The 16,469-nt window shown below is 44.4% G+C and overlaps 1 long non-coding RNA gene across 1 annotated transcript; it reads right to left on the bottom strand.

Moving 5' to 3' along the window:
* Positions 1–205: 205 nt before the first annotated feature.
* Positions 206–2,087, bottom strand: LOC144123351 (uncharacterized). Its single transcript, XR_013313073.1, has 2 exons — positions 1,941–2,087; positions 206–467 (listed from the first exon to the last, which is right to left on the bottom strand). It is a non-coding gene; the product is annotated as an uncharacterized LOC144123351 (long non-coding RNA).
* Positions 2,088–16,469: the final 14,382 nt, after the last annotated feature.

Raw genomic sequence — 16,469 nt, 5'->3', positions numbered from 1 at the left:
CCTGTCTGTCTCTTTTTTCTGCCAAGGCTCATCACTGCTCCTCACAAATACCTGCATAACATTGTTTGTGAGTGGCTGGATGGTCTGAAAGTGTTTACTGGACCGTCCCATGTCAGTGCCAGCAACGCAGTTTACGCTGCGGAAATTCTGTCGTGCAGTTACGGCAGTGAAAAAGTGAAGAAAAAAATTGCAGGGTAGGCCTACATGGAATGAGACAAGCAACTTTATTGTGGACGTTTCCTGGAAGCCACAAACGCACCGTTGTTGTTTACGCAGTTCCTATGGACGGTCCTGGCACCAGACGTTTACATGGCAAAAGTCCTCGCAGCAGATTTGTCTATTTTTGCACTTTAAGTGACGACAATCACTAAGGACGGTCGTTAGTGGCACAAGTGCAAGCCGACCTTTCGGGTAGCATGAGTGTATATTCCCAGTTGGTATTGGGCAAAGCTCTGAGGAGCGTAAACCTACCACAACAAAGGAGAAAAGGAGAAAAAAGAACGAGCGTTCGGTAACAGACACTGGTTGCACACACAAGCACGTTGCGGCTCTGATGCATAGCTGCTTCCTAACAAGCTTTCGTGTGCAAGTTTTCACAGCGTTATGAAAAACACAGGAATGCATGATGGAGTTAAAACACGGCGCCGCGGAAGAGCGATGTGAAAATACGCCCACGTTAATGTTCACATGCCAAAAAAACTTCGTAACCATTTCCGCTCCACACGCTGCATGCCTCTGCAATATTTCTGGCAAAGTTTCTATGCGACAGCCAATAGAAAGAAAGGTAAAATCACATTTCAAAACACCATAGCACCCATCGTTCAACAGTGAAATACTTCCAGCGTTCAGCTCAAAATAACCAAACACTTTGGCAACTTTCATTTTCCCGATACGAGCGACATTTGCAAAATAGCGGTTGTGAGGAGAGTGGCTGTATCGACAGCGCGAAACGCCCTCGCATACCTCAGTTTTTTTTTTTTTGTCTGTATGATTTTTCTGAGTTTATTAACTGAAGGCCAGGACGTTCCTAGAAATCTGTGTTTTGCTAAAGAACGGATTTCAATCGTTCGTTTATCCGTGTAGTCTAAATAACAATGCTTCCTGAGAGAATTTTCCGAGGTAAATTCAATTTGTCAATTGAATCAGGCGCATATATGTTCCAGCTATGTGTTCCATATATGATTCCAGTTCCATGTGCTCAGTGAAATGTAAGCCAGATCGCAATCCCAAGTATAAAGTTCTTCGAGTTTTTGTCCACCCATATCACTGGAATTAACTCTAGGAAAGTTTACTGCTTCATGACCTCGAGCTCTGAAAACCACTACGGGAACAAGCACTGAGTCATAAGAGACTACACTTATGGCTACTCCTGCTGGCACCAATTCGGTTAACCTGTCCAAGTCTCTTCATTGCTGCGTCTCTCATAGCCTGAGTTGCTTTGGGACGTTAAACCCCATAAACCAATCTCTTCATTGTTGTCGTCTCTTCCGCTGATTTCATCGTTCACCTATTTCTGACCAACTGCCTGACCCGCCAATCAGTCTTGTGAACAGTTTACTTGTTCAACTTTTTCTTTTGCATGCAGGACGCATAGCTTGGCAAATAACAATTCAGCCTGCAAATTGCACACATGAATCTTGGCTGCATGTATCTATTCCGTAATGCGTACAAAGACAATAGTAAAATTGTGTCTTTTTCGCTAGTACTGGGGCTGCATAAAATTTTGCCTGTGGTTCTACACACTACTTAGTCCAAAACACGTCGAATAAATTAACAGCCGCTAACAAATCGGACCAAATTATGCAGATAAAATTCAACACGGCGCCCTTTCTAAAACATTAATGTAAGTCTCTTTACGATGCTTAGGCAGCACGGGCTGGTTTTATATTTTAAAAGTTCGCGGGAAAAGTTTTTACAAGAAAGCAGTCCCGTATGCTTACGTCGTTCCCACGGGGCGTCCTCAGAATTAACCGCAGGGAAAATCACCAGTGCGAGTGCTATAACTGTCGTGCCGCGTAGCGACATCAGTTCAGCAATACCCGTGGAGCGGTGAAAAATTATTGCACTCTTTGCTCGGGATATTTGGCTTCTGAATACGCCTTGGAGCTACCGTGACTTTATACTGGCGCTTGTAATGACATGGCGTTAGCAGCTGATGAATAATGCAGTGACAATAATTTGTTTTTACACGACGGTGAAACTAGTACACAATGCGGCGTCGCACAAGATTTTTCGGCCAGCGCTTGTATTGAAAAGGGTTGCATCCGTCAATGGCTGTCGCCGCTGAGTCAGAGCTCTTATTTTCGAATGATAGTCCAGGATGAATGGAAGAATTTTTTCTCAAGCACAGAAGTTTAAATAATTAACGGAAGTTAAACCTATGAGGGGATCGAAAAGGACAGCGCCGCTTGATAGCATCGAGAAGAAGAGCAGAGACGACGAACTTCGAAGGAACGTTTGCGTTCCACCCGGATGATCTCCCTGTCCGTCGCACCCGCTAGAAAAGTCTGTGTTTTTCAATCACATCGTGTGTACTGACTTTTCTTCACTCGTTGCTTTTTAAAGCGCAAAAATTTTGTTATCTTCCCTTCTCGGCAAACATTCTCCAACATTGTCTCGAAATCGCGGAGATGCGCTCCGAAACCAGTGTCTAAACCAACGGCGTCCAAAGCTAACTTTTTCATCCAAACGGCCGCCAGAAAAAAAAAAACTTACCGGTGGGATTATACTGTGCGTCGGCGCGAACAGGACAGAGGCGTTCCCAGAATCCTTAAACCACTCGGCCATCGCCACAGCGACTCAAGTTGCGCCATGTCAAAGTAAAAGCGGTCCAGATGCTATTCACCATTCTTAGCAGTTTTCCAGAGCTGTTAATCCTTTCGGCTTAGCACCCTCTCGGGCACATATCACACTAGAACAATTACTAGGAATTTTTAGCGTTGTTAAAAAGGAATGCCGAGCTCAACAGCATGCAGATGCGCAGTAATAAACCAGCATTTTGTGTATTGCTATACACGATGTACTAATTACACGCGGACTTGAGATCCTACGCTCGCCCATGGCGCTGTAGTGGTACAAAATTAGAGCCAGCATCCCTTCATGTTCTCTAGATCACTTCTGCTTCGCTCTGCTAGTCAACTGAGCTTTGCGTTCTAAAGCGAAATCATTAGAAGCTTCATTGCGAAAGAAAGCAAATTGCCACCTTTTACCTGGTTAAGCTAAAGCGACTTAAGTGCGCAAGCACGTTTTCCCTTGTTTAGCCCCGTTTAACTTTGTTCAGCTTTTTATAAGTTTGAAATTGCGGCTGACCACTGTGCTCCTGAGTTATTCCTCGGTTTTCCTTTTGCGATGAGCTGCCTCAGCAGTTCGTTACTCGTACACTCCTCTCGACTGCGCGTTCGTCCGGCGACTTCATCATCCGCCTGTTCTTTCTCACTCTTAATCTGTTTCCGCATCACGTTTATTAGGGTTACACTGTCTTCATCGCTCTGCTTCGGCTTGCCGTCTACCATATGAACTGGATCGGTTCAGTTTCGTTGGCTGTCTCTTCTTTAGCGTTGGTGTAGAGCTCACTGTGCATGCCATCGGCTTCGGGATCTTCGTAAGAGCCGGCTTCAGCCATGACTCCGTTTGCTGCACTGCATGTTCTGACGACTACATCCATCGCCTCTCTTTCTGGCATTTGCATGTGCACGCAACTTCGTTTCGCGTTCTTCACCTTCACACCCTCTCTCCATTTGGCTGCAGCTTACGCGACACTCCTACCAGCTTACCCGAGCTTACCAGCTTACCAGGTTACTCCCAGACATCAACATGGCGAGTGACGGCTTGTTTCCGAGTTACCATTATAATGTTTGCTCAATAAAACATGGCGTTGTGGTCTGTCATAAAGCTCAGAAAAACTCGTTGTTGTGGTCAGTCATAAAATTCCTTGATTGATCGGGATAGTTATGATGTCATGAGATATCAAGTCGTGCCACCTGCCACATCTGCCAACTGCCCCCCCCCCCCCCCGTGTTTCTCCTCCCTTCCCCGCCCCTCGCTCCACCTGTATCGCCTCAAACAGAAGCCTCAACACGGAGGAAAAAACGTGGCACTGTGGTCTGTCATGACATTCGCTGTTTCTAATGCTACTGCTTTCCTTACGTAAATCTAATTGTGGTCCCCATAGCTTTTTCTTGGGAAGAGACAAGGGCCACAGCGTTATGCTTAAGGTGTTGTTCCTTATGAAATAAAAATGTCAGTTGTCAGTCAGCGCTTGTGTTGTGTTTTTTCTGTCGTCCTGTCTTCGCGCTATTACCAACATGATAGCCATCTGTTTAGACAATTGTTTCAAAATTTCAAAACTGGAAAAAAGTGAACAGTCATGCAGTACATTTCATCTAAAAAATATCCAAAATGATATCCATCTGCTCCCCTGATATCTCCCCATCTGCTCGTATAGTATCTAAATGCAGTTCCTTAGTGTAAGAGGCAAAATTTCTCGCTTGATCTGTCTCCACTTGCTGATTAGAAGGAAGTTAGAAATCTCACCAGAGCCCTATGTCATGCAGTCGAAGAACTATACTCGAAGAACGAGCTTCAAGCATTATTACACCTTGAACCCATGCGTTGCATTGACAATCAATATAAATATTAATATTTCACACAAACTATCACGGAGTAGAACTCGTTACCTAAAAAGGCGTTTTAAAGCGAAAAGTTTAGAAATGACCTTCCCAGCAATGCGTAAAAATTTCGTTCTCTCCATGTCTGATAGTCTGCTTATGTGCAGTTTAGTATTATGACTGTCCACTGTTTATTGTTGAATTGTATTGTTACTGAATTTTTTCTTGGCGGTGCAAATACTCTTCATTTGTATGTAGTCTTTTGTCGATCCAACATGGAAGATATGAATATGAGACCTTATGAGACTATAGTGCCTGGACCATATATCATGTAAATAAATACAAAATTTAATGCCCTTGTGCTGTAACAGGTATACGCACAAATAAATAAATAAATAAATAAATATAAATTAGCTCTGGTTTACTGTTATCAAGAAAGAGGGCAAGTTAAATGTATCTACTATGCTGCCGCCCCCGGAACTTGAGACATTTGTCGTGGTTTTAGAGAAACGTTTTTAATACTCACTCTTGTCTCCTATAAATGCTGTTGAGCAAAGCGTCTTCCTCACGGAAAATAAAAAAAGTAGCAGTCAGCTTGAATAACAAAACATGACGCCTCACGTTTCAATCCGCTAGACCTAACAGCTCATGTCCATTCGTTTCCAGGAATACTCATAAAAGGAGAGAAATATTTCCTTACATCCGTACATTTATCTTCTCACGTTAAGCGAATGCTTTTGTTCGTAAAAATTTAACTCACTAATTTGAAAAACGTAACTTATTATTCGTGTTATCATTTAGAGGAGCTATCCATTATCGAAGACCACAGGTAACGCCCAGATATGAATATAAGAAACGGGGTCAACAAAACCAAAGGAGCATGATCTATGGGCCAGAGTAGAAAACTACATTGGCATCTAGCGAAACTGATCCAACTAGAAAGTCATATATAGATGACTTCATTGATTTTATTTTTGAAGTCTTTAATGCCGGCTAATAATATGCAATGAAATGCGCTTACATAACAAATATATATTTGCCTGTTTCCCCTTCGATCAATTTTCCTTGAATTATAATTACGAAAAGCACTTTCATCTCTTTACGAGAGATTTCTTAACCTGAGAAAAATCACCACTTATGCTGACATAAAGATGAGTCAGTGCTTCACTCACAAAGAACATCGCAGAAACTTTCGTTCAAAGAATAAAAATATCTGCTCTCTAGGCGTGGAGACAATGGGAGATATTTCGCAGCCCACGCAGATGCTTGCATTCCTTGTTGCCGAGTCAACACCTCACCAGAAATAAAATGATGGATTATCAATACATTTCTCAGGTGACAATAGACACCGAAGTGTGTCCGCTGCTGTGTGGGGACTTTCCGTCAATGCTTCTATTTATATACGCAAAATTTATCATCGCTTGTCGCAAAACATATAAAACATTCAATTAAAAAAAAACTTAAGTCTCTAACGGCTAGTCTTTTTCAGCACACTGAGCTGATAGTTAATACAATGTTGAAACGAAAAGAAAAATTCGCTTTGGTTCAACACAATGCATCTTATAACAGATGCCCCAAACGAATACGAACCGATGAATTAACATTACTGCAACGAAAATGTGATGTTCTCCACGCAAGAAATTATTATGGAAGTAATGATATTACCAATGTTTCAGTTTACACCCAAACACTATGCAATTTTTTTGCGTATTAATAGCTCAGACAGACGTACTTTATTGTAATAAAGCTGCAGAGCACCATAAACTACACAGTAGGAACCACCAGAAGAGGGGATTGCTGCAGTAGCTGATAACTAAAATTTTATTTGAAAATTCCGGCATTTCTAGTAGCTAGCAATACGGGAAGCTTTCTTCTTGCAGATTTTAGCATTGTGCTCAACCACACACGTTATTTCCCAACCTGCTAAAATTCTGAAAATGAAAAAGCATCAATAAATGAGATAACAAGAGTAGCAAATATTGTTACGTGGCGGCAGGCCGAAGAACTATACGTGATGACAGATGGCAATGATATGATAGGCCTAGCACGAGCGCTCCTGCCAGCGCCACTGCTCGCTTTGTCGTCTTCTAGTCCGTCACTGTATGTTTTCGGGATCAAACTGAGACCGCGATAAACCATTAATTTTTAATCCTGAACAAGTTAATGGTCTATGCCCAAATAGTTAATAAAAAGCCCGCAAATATAAATTTAAGCCGGCCCGCAAATAAAGCTGCTCAAGCAAAACCATGCAACAATGAGAGCGCACATTAGACGCCACTGAAAGCAAGCAAGTTGGCCCGGCTTGTTAATATTAATTAGCTGAAAGTTGAAGCTAAATAGCTTACACAAAATTTGAAATACACGTCTTCACAGTTCACTATGCTAGCCTGACTTTATAAATTAGGCGCGATACTTCGATCGCTTTTAATAAATGTTTTGATACACGACGGCTTTTTGTTCCGTGTTTCTCGAAATAGTAAGGAACAAACTCTCCAGGCGAAAATAGTCAAGCGTAGTCTTCTTTCAGTGTGCTTTTTCATTCAAAGCGTGAGGCTGACTTACAACGCACGAGAAAGGTAAAAATTGGAGGAGACACTTAAGCCCATCCTTAAGGGCATGACGCGATAGCGTAATTGGTTGATTCCCATATGTGCAGAATGTCAATCTCTACTTTACCTTTATACCCCTCTCGGCAGAGTGGTGCAGCGATTAAGCGATGCGCCACTGCCCTTCGATGGCAGGCGCTCCCTGGGGTGGGCCTTGTGCGACCAAGGTTTCTCTTCACGAGCGACCAATCATCAATTTAACTGCCACCTGCCACGGTGGGCAGTCCGCTCACAATCTGCTGGGCAGGTTGTGATGACGCCGCAAGGTCACGTGACCAATGTGGCCCATCTGCCTCCTAGGTTCTTCTCTCTGGAGCATGCCAGAGTCATGCTCGTGATTTTTAGCTCACAACGGTGACGCTGCCAAACGCCGACTCCATATTTTCTGGTAAACAGGGCCTTTAACGCTATCGCGTTAAAATAAACAGCGTATGGACTTTTCAGTATAGAACCCGAGGTATTGGGGAACTGCACTTTCCGATTCTGGCAGAAAGTCTAAATTTTTCTAACCTATGTAGTTTTTTTTATTCATGCGCAAAGCTTTTTTGAAAGCCTGCTGGCCTTCTCTTAAAGTCTTCGGTGTGTAGCGGTATTTGTTGTAGGGAAATTTTTCAACTTTCAAGAAATCAGTAACGAACATTTATTGCCTTGCTAGCGAGCAGTGCGTTGAGACTTCTGAATGGGTCAAGTTATGAAAAGTTTAGCAAATTTTCCAACTTGTGGCAAAGAAAACAAAAGAACCGAGACCAAAATAAAACATAGCCGATGTTGGGCGCCATTATCCTCCTGAGCTTATCATTTCTGAGCTATTTTTTTTTTCTTTATTAGTGGCTACTAAATAGCCATAAACTTTCACTTCTGAAGAAAAATTAATTCACGGAAGCATTATACAAACACAAATGCCTTTATTTCAATATTGTTTCGATGTTAGCAGACCAAACATAAGAAAATATACATTATAGGACACACAGAAAAAGAAGACACCGTCGAGTGACAGCTTTTAATTTCCTCCTCTCTTCCGGCCTCTCAGACGCAGCATACTGCACACGTCGTTGCTTCAGACGCATGTGGGGATGGTGCAGACATCAAGGCAGCAAGTCTGACCTTTTTCCTCACACTTGAGGTCCGAGCAGCTTTCCGTCGGTGGCAACTTCGGGCAGTGATAGGTGCCGTTCGGCTGGTTGGGACACTTAGGGACCTGAGTTGTGGGCGTAGCGATTCCTTCTGAAAAAATAATTTTGTAGGACTTGTATTACCCATGCTGATTTAATGCCTTAGGAGAGCGGTTTTTTTGCGCCTTTTCCTTTTAATATACCTAAATTTCAAAAAGGTAGGTGTGGGTGTGCCGAGCGATTCATTACACTCAGCCTATGTCTCCTGTAATGATTCTAATAAATAAGAAAAATAAAAAAAATCACGCATTTCTTCCTGAAAACTTTCGCGTTTACACAATAGCAAGCAATCTGTGTGCAGTGCTTCAAGAGAGTAAAAGTTAGCGGTGGCTTACTTATTCCAGAAGCGAGGTTGATCTGTTAAAGCTGTAGCATAAAACCCTAGGCTTGCACTCGAACCCCGGGAAATGGGGCTGACAGTTTAGGAAAAGTAATTCCAGAAGCGAGGTTGACCTGTTAAAACTGTAGCATAAAACCCTAGGCTTGCACTCGAACCCCGGGAAATGGGGCTGACAGTTTAGGAAAAGTAATTCCAGAAGCGAGGTTGACCTGTTAAAACTGTAGCATAAAACCCTAGGCTTGCACTCGAACCCCGGGAAATGGGGCTGACAGTTTAGGAAAAGTAACATCAAAAATTATAGTGTGGAAGCCTAATCGGTGGTATTACTGAAGCAAATATTTGCATTTGGCTCATGACTCATTCAATGTACTACGTGCTTTGGGTCCCTTGACTCCCCTCTGGTTCAGCGCGCAGGGCTGTCATCATGCTGCGTCATTCGTATACGAGCGCCTACATCCGAGTACAACACCATCGCGCATGTCCAACAAGTTCTTCGCTGGCAGTGTGGAGAGTATGCGCATGATCTAGCAAGCGCCTAGATAATGGCCGAGCGAGCGGCGCACGAGGCATTCCAGCGCGGGACAGCTTACTGCGCACTTCGTGGTTCCGGCGTTGCGTATCAGCCGCCGGTGAAACGTTCATGGTTCCTGTTAAATGGGAGCATCTTTTTTTACGGATACGGCACTGCAGTGTATCGGCAGCGTGGCGCCGGTAGCCGACGTGAGTGACTGCGACGCCAGAAGCACCGTCATTTATTTGTGTCGAGCTTCGAGAAAAGTCGCGTAGTTTGCTGGAGCGAATAGCATCCAGTTCTTTTATCTTTGCTCGCTAAAACTGGGCTCTGTTCTTGGCAGAGCAGCTTAGTAGTCTTTGATCGTTGTAGCGTGGCTGTGAATGCAGCTGCGTCGTTAGCAGTGTCATGTCTCCTGTACCGCGGCTGGCAGGCCGTTGTAGTTTTGAGAAGCTCGAACGCTATTTTGGTGTGACGTAAGTTTTAACGTTCTACCTCGATTGCCTGAACGGCGGTGCATGTTCATCTCTATTAGAATTTATTGCCGCTTTGCTACCAGTGATAAACGCCGCTGTCTGCTGCTTGTAGTGTTTTACTCGCCAGGCGATAACACGGCTCGCGAACCCTCTGAATAGGGATGTTACCTCAGTACTAACTTTATCAGAAGTAACCAGGCAATGGTGTTTGCTTCTCAGACGTAGAGTGGAGCCCTTAAGGCACCCGTAAAAACAGCAACAAAGTCCCGAAAGGTGAGTGCTGGGGTTATCTTCACATTATACAAATTTAGTTCTTAAGATGTACCTTAAGTACTCCGCTACACGGCTAAGAAACAAACCCCCGTAGTGTAGCCACTTATGGCAAAGGCAGCACGTTCTTTTCTGTACAATATAACTATATCCGTCATACTTCTTTTGTATATTTGGGAAAGCCTTCGCCAGGACACTATGTCGAGACAGTTCCAATTCCAGGTAACGTGCCAGATTTGGAAGGTAACAAGGCAGCCCCTACCAAAAGCAGTCTACTAAAAAAATGTGTATGGGGAGCAGCGATGTACTCGTTGTGAACCCGTGTTGATATCCAGTAAATCTTACATACTGAATGAAAAAGCCTCGTTGAAATGAGCACAAGTGCCAAGTAAATTTCTGGAAAGGCCTTGAAGCTAACAAATTAAATCAGTACAAAGAATATTCTAGGGCTGAATCTTCATCTCCGCGTGAGAGTAGTGTCTTAAAAACCTAAATTTTCTCTTTAATAAGAATCTCGAATCTCATCTTTGAATAAGGATTGATTAGGGCTAATTTTGCTGACTTCGCTGAAAGCAGCATAAGACGCTAGTGCTGAAAAAACAGTGCTGAAGCATGCCATATTTGTGCATGATATGCGATGCCGTGACACCACGCGGTTGGCTAATAGCCCAAGTGCGCAAAGCGGGAAAAGGGGTAAAAAAAAAAACAGCGAAAACAAAACCATCAAAACGGGATGCGCATGTACTGTACGCTTCTGTGGAATACCACGCTTGCATTACGTTGTGAAACCATGCCGGAAAGTGCGCAGCTGCTGGAGAAAAACAACAGTGGGTTCAGTTTCCCCTCGGTCATTGCTTGGCTGAATGCTTGTGTGCTACATCTGCCGTGCGTGTGGTTTTGGAGGGAATGAAAAGAGAGACAATGTTTTTCATTCTAGATCTCTTATTCTGTTTTTTTTTCAGTGAAAGAGGGGAGGAAGTGAGTGGTTAAAAAGTGGAAGTAGTATGGGGTAGGAGGTAGCAGAGGCTACCGCTGTGCGATTTTGTAAATATCCTCGGTACATGGACTTTCTGTGCATAAACGCGTTTAATAAATGGAATAAATAAGGAAGAAAAATTGGAAAGGACACATAAGCTAGGCCTTAAGGGTATGTTTCGAAAGCGTTAATAGGGTAATGCCCATATAAGCGAAAGTGGTCGTTCTCGACTTTACATTCATAATTCTCAAGAAGTCCAAATACCACTCCTGGCGCAGTGGTGCAGTGGTTAAGCGATGCGCCACTGCCCTTCGATGGCAGGTGCTGCCACCGGTGGGGCTTGTGCGACCAAGGTTGCTCTTCCTGAGCAACATTTCGCGATTAATCATTAATTTACCTGCCACCTGCCTGCTACGGTGGTCAGCTTGATCAATATTCGGTGGACAGGTTGTGATGGCGCCACAAGGTCACATGACTTAGGTGGCCCACCTGGGTCGCTTCTCCGGCGATTTTTCGCGCACAACGCCGACGAGGGTAACAGCGACAGCGACGCCGGATGTTCTGCAGCACAGCAGGAGCCTTAGCGCTATCGCGTTAAAAATTGCCTCGATGGCCGCGTAATTTGGGGCGCCGGGATACAAGGCAGCTGCGTATATGCTTTCGCGGTTGGAATTCTTCTTCCTGGGCATGGTAAGCCGAAAACCATTATTCCGCTGGGTGCCCTTCAAAGAGAACTTCCGCTTTCGGAGGCTGTCAGTTTGGGGCCTCTTTACCTCGATTTCGGGGTGAAGTTAGGCTTATTTCGCGGAGAATTACAGTTAAAAGTGTTTCAGACTTGAAACATTAATAGTGTTTACCAGAGGTAAAATATCAGTCTGGCAAAGATGTTAGATTTGTTCATACTTTCCTTTACTGTCGGGATAGAACGTGCGAGATAGAGAGAGATTCATTAGATGAACAACAGCAAAAACAGGTCACGATGCGGAGTCATCAGCAGGCACAACGATACGGACGAATATTTCTTGTTGAGCGGAAATGACCTTCAGGCTGGCGCTGTGATTAACAGCTGCTAAGGAAGTACGAAAATCTGTGTGTTAGACAAACAGCCTTCACACCATGCATGTCAATGACCACACATGCTTTGAAGTTCAGTCTCCTGAACTGGAATGACAGCTTTAGTAAAAAGGCGTGAAGTGGTGGGAAAAGGTTTCTGGGAAGGAAACAAAGCAATGACTGCCACAGCAGAAATGGTAAGAAAAGCGGCTGCTCTTCCCACAGGAGGTGGGATGTACCAGCAAACAATATTGCGAAACAACGTTTTTGATTTTTAGGGGGCCTTCAAACCTCTCGTGCACATTATTACTTAAAAATTATCATACTATTTTTTATCGCAATAGATGCACTTCTCAATTATATGTGCAACTTTTTTGCACACGTTTGTCATCAATAGCAGATGTACTAGGCTAGAGTTCATATGCGCCCTAAGTGACCTCAGCTGCGCAAGCTGGAGGCGTAACGAGTAATATGGATAATATTCACTGAATCCCGTTTCGACATGATCGACGAGCAAGAAGTGGGTAATGCGCTGAGGAGAAATATTGCCTGAACGGTTACCACCGTGTAATTCGAGATTAAGCGACAGCTCCTGAGGTATTTATAATCATCATCAGCCTGACTACTCCCACAGCAGGGCAAAGGTCTCTCCCATGTCTCTCCAATTAACCCTGTCTTTGCAACTGCGGCCACCGTATCCCCACAAACTTCTTAATCTCATCCGCCCCCTGCTACGCTTGCCTTCTCTTGGAATCCACTCCGTTACTCTCAAGGACCAGCGGTTTTCTTGCCTTCGCATTACATGCCCTGCCCAAGCCCCTCTCTTCCTCTTGATTTTGAATAGGAAGTCAATAAGCCGCCTTTGTTCCCTCACCCATTCTGCTCGCTTCCTTTCTCTAAACGTTACACCTATTATGAATTTATAATATATATTTACATTTTTTGTGATATGCTGAGGAGCAGGGTATGAGGGAGACTCTATATCTCTCTTCAGGCCACCGATGGCCTTCTTCTCGGGCGGCGCAAATATTGTACCCATTAAAAAACCGGTGGGTACACGGCGGCACTCGGGATCGAACCCATCACTTCCCGAATTCGAGACGGGTGAGCTTCTACCGCACGAGGCGGAATTAGGGCTGCTTGACGGCGGAACTTATCTCTGATCCGTCAAGGCAACGCTTTGGTCCAGAACCCTTTTCCCAAGCATCTCACCATAGAAGAGCCGAGCACCAGACCGGGGGAAATCTTGTGCCCATTAGAGAATCGGTGGATACCCGGCGGCACCGGAGATCGAACACAGCACTTCCCGAATCAGAGGCGGGTGCAATACCATAAGGCCCCGCTTCTGGGGTTCCCCCTGGTAACCGCCCTCCGGTAACGCATTCCTATGCTCTAACCATACCCTGCTTTTCCTTCCAGGGTAATAACTACCCTCCGGGTGCTTCCCGTTGCAACCCCACTCCTCTTGATTCTCGCATTCTAGCCATATACATTCCTCCCACGGCAACCATCCCACAGTTATGAGTTCCTGCAGTCTCTCCATACCCTCCTTCTACCGTGGTAACCACTCTCTAGTTGGCCATTGCTTCGCTTTCGCCACATCCACCTCCTTACACAGTAACAATCTTTCGGGCGGTTGAGCTGCATAGTTGTTTTGCACTGCTGATCAAATCACCCACACAGTTGCTTCGGGTAAGTGTTAGGATGAGCTGGTTGGTTAAGACTGTTTGCAAGGCTGAACGTGCAGCGTGTGTTGCTGGACTACTGGTGCATATTTCCTGCTCACCAAAATTTACTTTAACGCTGGTCAAGTTATTTCAAACTCAGCGCCAAAAATGGGGAAGAACAAGAGCAGCCGCTTTTCTTACCATTTCTGCTGTGGCAGTCATTGCTTTGTTTCCTTCCCAGAGAATGGTGACTCATCATCAGACACACTAGCGTGAACACCAGCACGGACGACAATGCTGTTTTACGTGGCCAGAACATGACAGGCACTTTCCAGAATACAGGAAACAACTACGTGCTATGAGCAGAGAATCTAAAAGCTGAACATGCTTTGCCCCAGCAGTGCCTTTGACGGTTTCTGTGCCGTGACGTCAGCGGAGGTGAAAGAGGGGATTGGCCATTAATGGTAGCTATCATTGCAAAAGGCCTCGCAGCTTATGCGCAGCTGTCCGGGATTTTTACGAGAGCAACGCGGCTTCCTCTAGAGAGAGAGAGAGAGTGCATACAACAGCCTAACAGTAGCACAAGGGGAACCTTCGGTTTTTCAACGGAAGCGGCCGCCACAACGGCGCTTGCGTTATGCTGAAGAACAGGTTAACCACTGAGCTATCCTAATTGAAATTTTGAGCGCCACGCATTGCTATTAGGAAAATTAAGTTACCATTTAAAGTAAGCATATTTTGCTCAGTTTTGCTTGAATGAAGGCCGCATTTTAATCGCGCTGGAAATATACGCGGAGTATTCATAACCAGTGCCAATTACCGGTACTGTTTTTTTTATTCTTTGTGCGTCTTCAAACCGCGAGATGCTCTTTAGACATCATCTAATTTGGCCGCTACCGTAGCCCAAAAGATACCTATTACCTTTAAGAGAAACCATTCAGCATTGAAATGAAACAGACAAATCAGTATGAAGGCTATTTAATGAAAATATTTGAAGCGCATTTCCTAAAAGCCGTCACCACTATGGTCCTACAGCACTATTGCTGGCCCACCTTCTTCATGGTTGCTTACTCGTCATTCGTTCTCATCCACCCTAAAACAGTGATCGTTTTTTAAGCACTTCTTCTTCCGCTTCCTCTTAGCAGCGTCTCGCAGCCTCTAGTCTACCAACGTTGGCTCAATAGCATTTGGCAATTTAACCAAGAAGATAACACACCCAGGTAAATTGCAAATGATTTTTGTGCGGTTAACTGGCGTTTTAGAAAAGAAGCGAAACATTTATCGCATACCATCTTGCGCGTTTCGGAAATGCAGCTCTATTCCATTGTTCCACGTGACTTTTTTTGGCTTCATTGCATAGAAGAGCGATAACATCATTAATTATTTCACCTCAGGATTTGTTTACCCAGGTGGGATCTCGCGATCAAATCATATATTTTCACGTCACCATCACGCCCTCACTCCTGCCGCACATCCAAACTTCGAGAGAGACACAGATGCGACAAGTAGGGGCCACCTGTGCAGAATTTGATCTGGTACAACAATTCCTCCCCCCCCCCCCCTCTTTCCAAAGAACCAAAGAACACTCTGAGCTCTGAACAGAGATTTCATTGAACGCGACAATTCAATGCATCGATACATCATACTGTTTTTCTACATAAGAAACAGTCCCAGAAGCACTGTAAAGCTTACAAGGCATAAAAAAACGAGGTCTTCTAATGGCGCTGTTGTCCATTGTAATAAAATATCCCTAATTGGTCATCAGGTGACGCTTCTAAACCAGAAGCTGCTTAATCGGAGACAGAGAGAGAGAGATTAAACGTGTATTTGACCGAAAATGTTTGCTGATGCTGTAGGTGGAGTCCGTATAGTCCAGGATCCCACTTGCCTTTGCTACCTTCTTCGCCAAAGGTCACCGACTTGCGCTGGTTTTCGCTGTTTAGGGCTAGAGCACCTCAAGACGACCGCAATGATGCAGAGGGGACTATGGGAGTACAACAGATAGGTAGTGATACGATGACTTTCTGCGGCTGATATCTGCGAACGCGGTGCTGTGTTTCAAATGCCATATGGCACAAAGACTAGAAATTAACCATAGCCTGGTGGGAAGATTACCTGTAAGCGAGGCTGTATAGGGCAGTAAGGTTTGGTACTGGAAGCAAGAATCTAAATGTCGTTTGAGGACAGGGTACGAAAAATGAATTAGAAGAGTTAAGCAGCCAATGTCTTCAGGCACTTGTACAATAAAAGCGCGGACAAGCGATGAAAGAAAAGGGCTAGAAAGCTTCCGACAAGCTACGCAGGCAACATCCATATGGCGAAAGCAGCCTCCTGCTTATCGCCATTACAATCTTCGAGCTTGTAGCGCTGTGCATCTGCGTGCCATTTAAAGGAGAACTTAAACGCCTGTATTCGGAGAGTACAGGGACGGCCGGCCACGAACTGACGAGTGTTTTACGGCTAACAAGAGCCCAACACAGCTGTTTTTTTTTTCTTCGTGAGTTTTTAATTCGTAGAATGCGGTGTCCCCTTAGATTGTTAAAAGTTTTAAAAGGACAGGAATTTAGAATTGAATAGATGGAACGGAAGATGCCTTCAATTACGAGGTTGGCAAGGAGTCGGGAACGCGGAAAACATACTGCGATTTTTGCGGAATTAAAATGACCGCCCTGAAAGCGGGTTGAACAATAAGAATAAACGCAGACAAAAGAAAGTTAAAGGTTGTTGCACGGAAACAAAACAGCATTACAGAGCCATATTAACTTTTTTTTAGCGTGTTTTACAGTCTATG

This window comes from Amblyomma americanum, chromosome 3 (genome assembly GCF_052857255.1).
Source record: "Amblyomma americanum isolate KBUSLIRL-KWMA chromosome 3, ASM5285725v1, whole genome shotgun sequence".
Taxonomy (NCBI): Eukaryota; Metazoa; Arthropoda; class Arachnida; order Ixodida; family Ixodidae; genus Amblyomma; species Amblyomma americanum.
The sequence above is the reverse complement of the archived record's forward strand: the minus strand, read 5'-3'. Positions and strand labels throughout refer to the sequence as shown.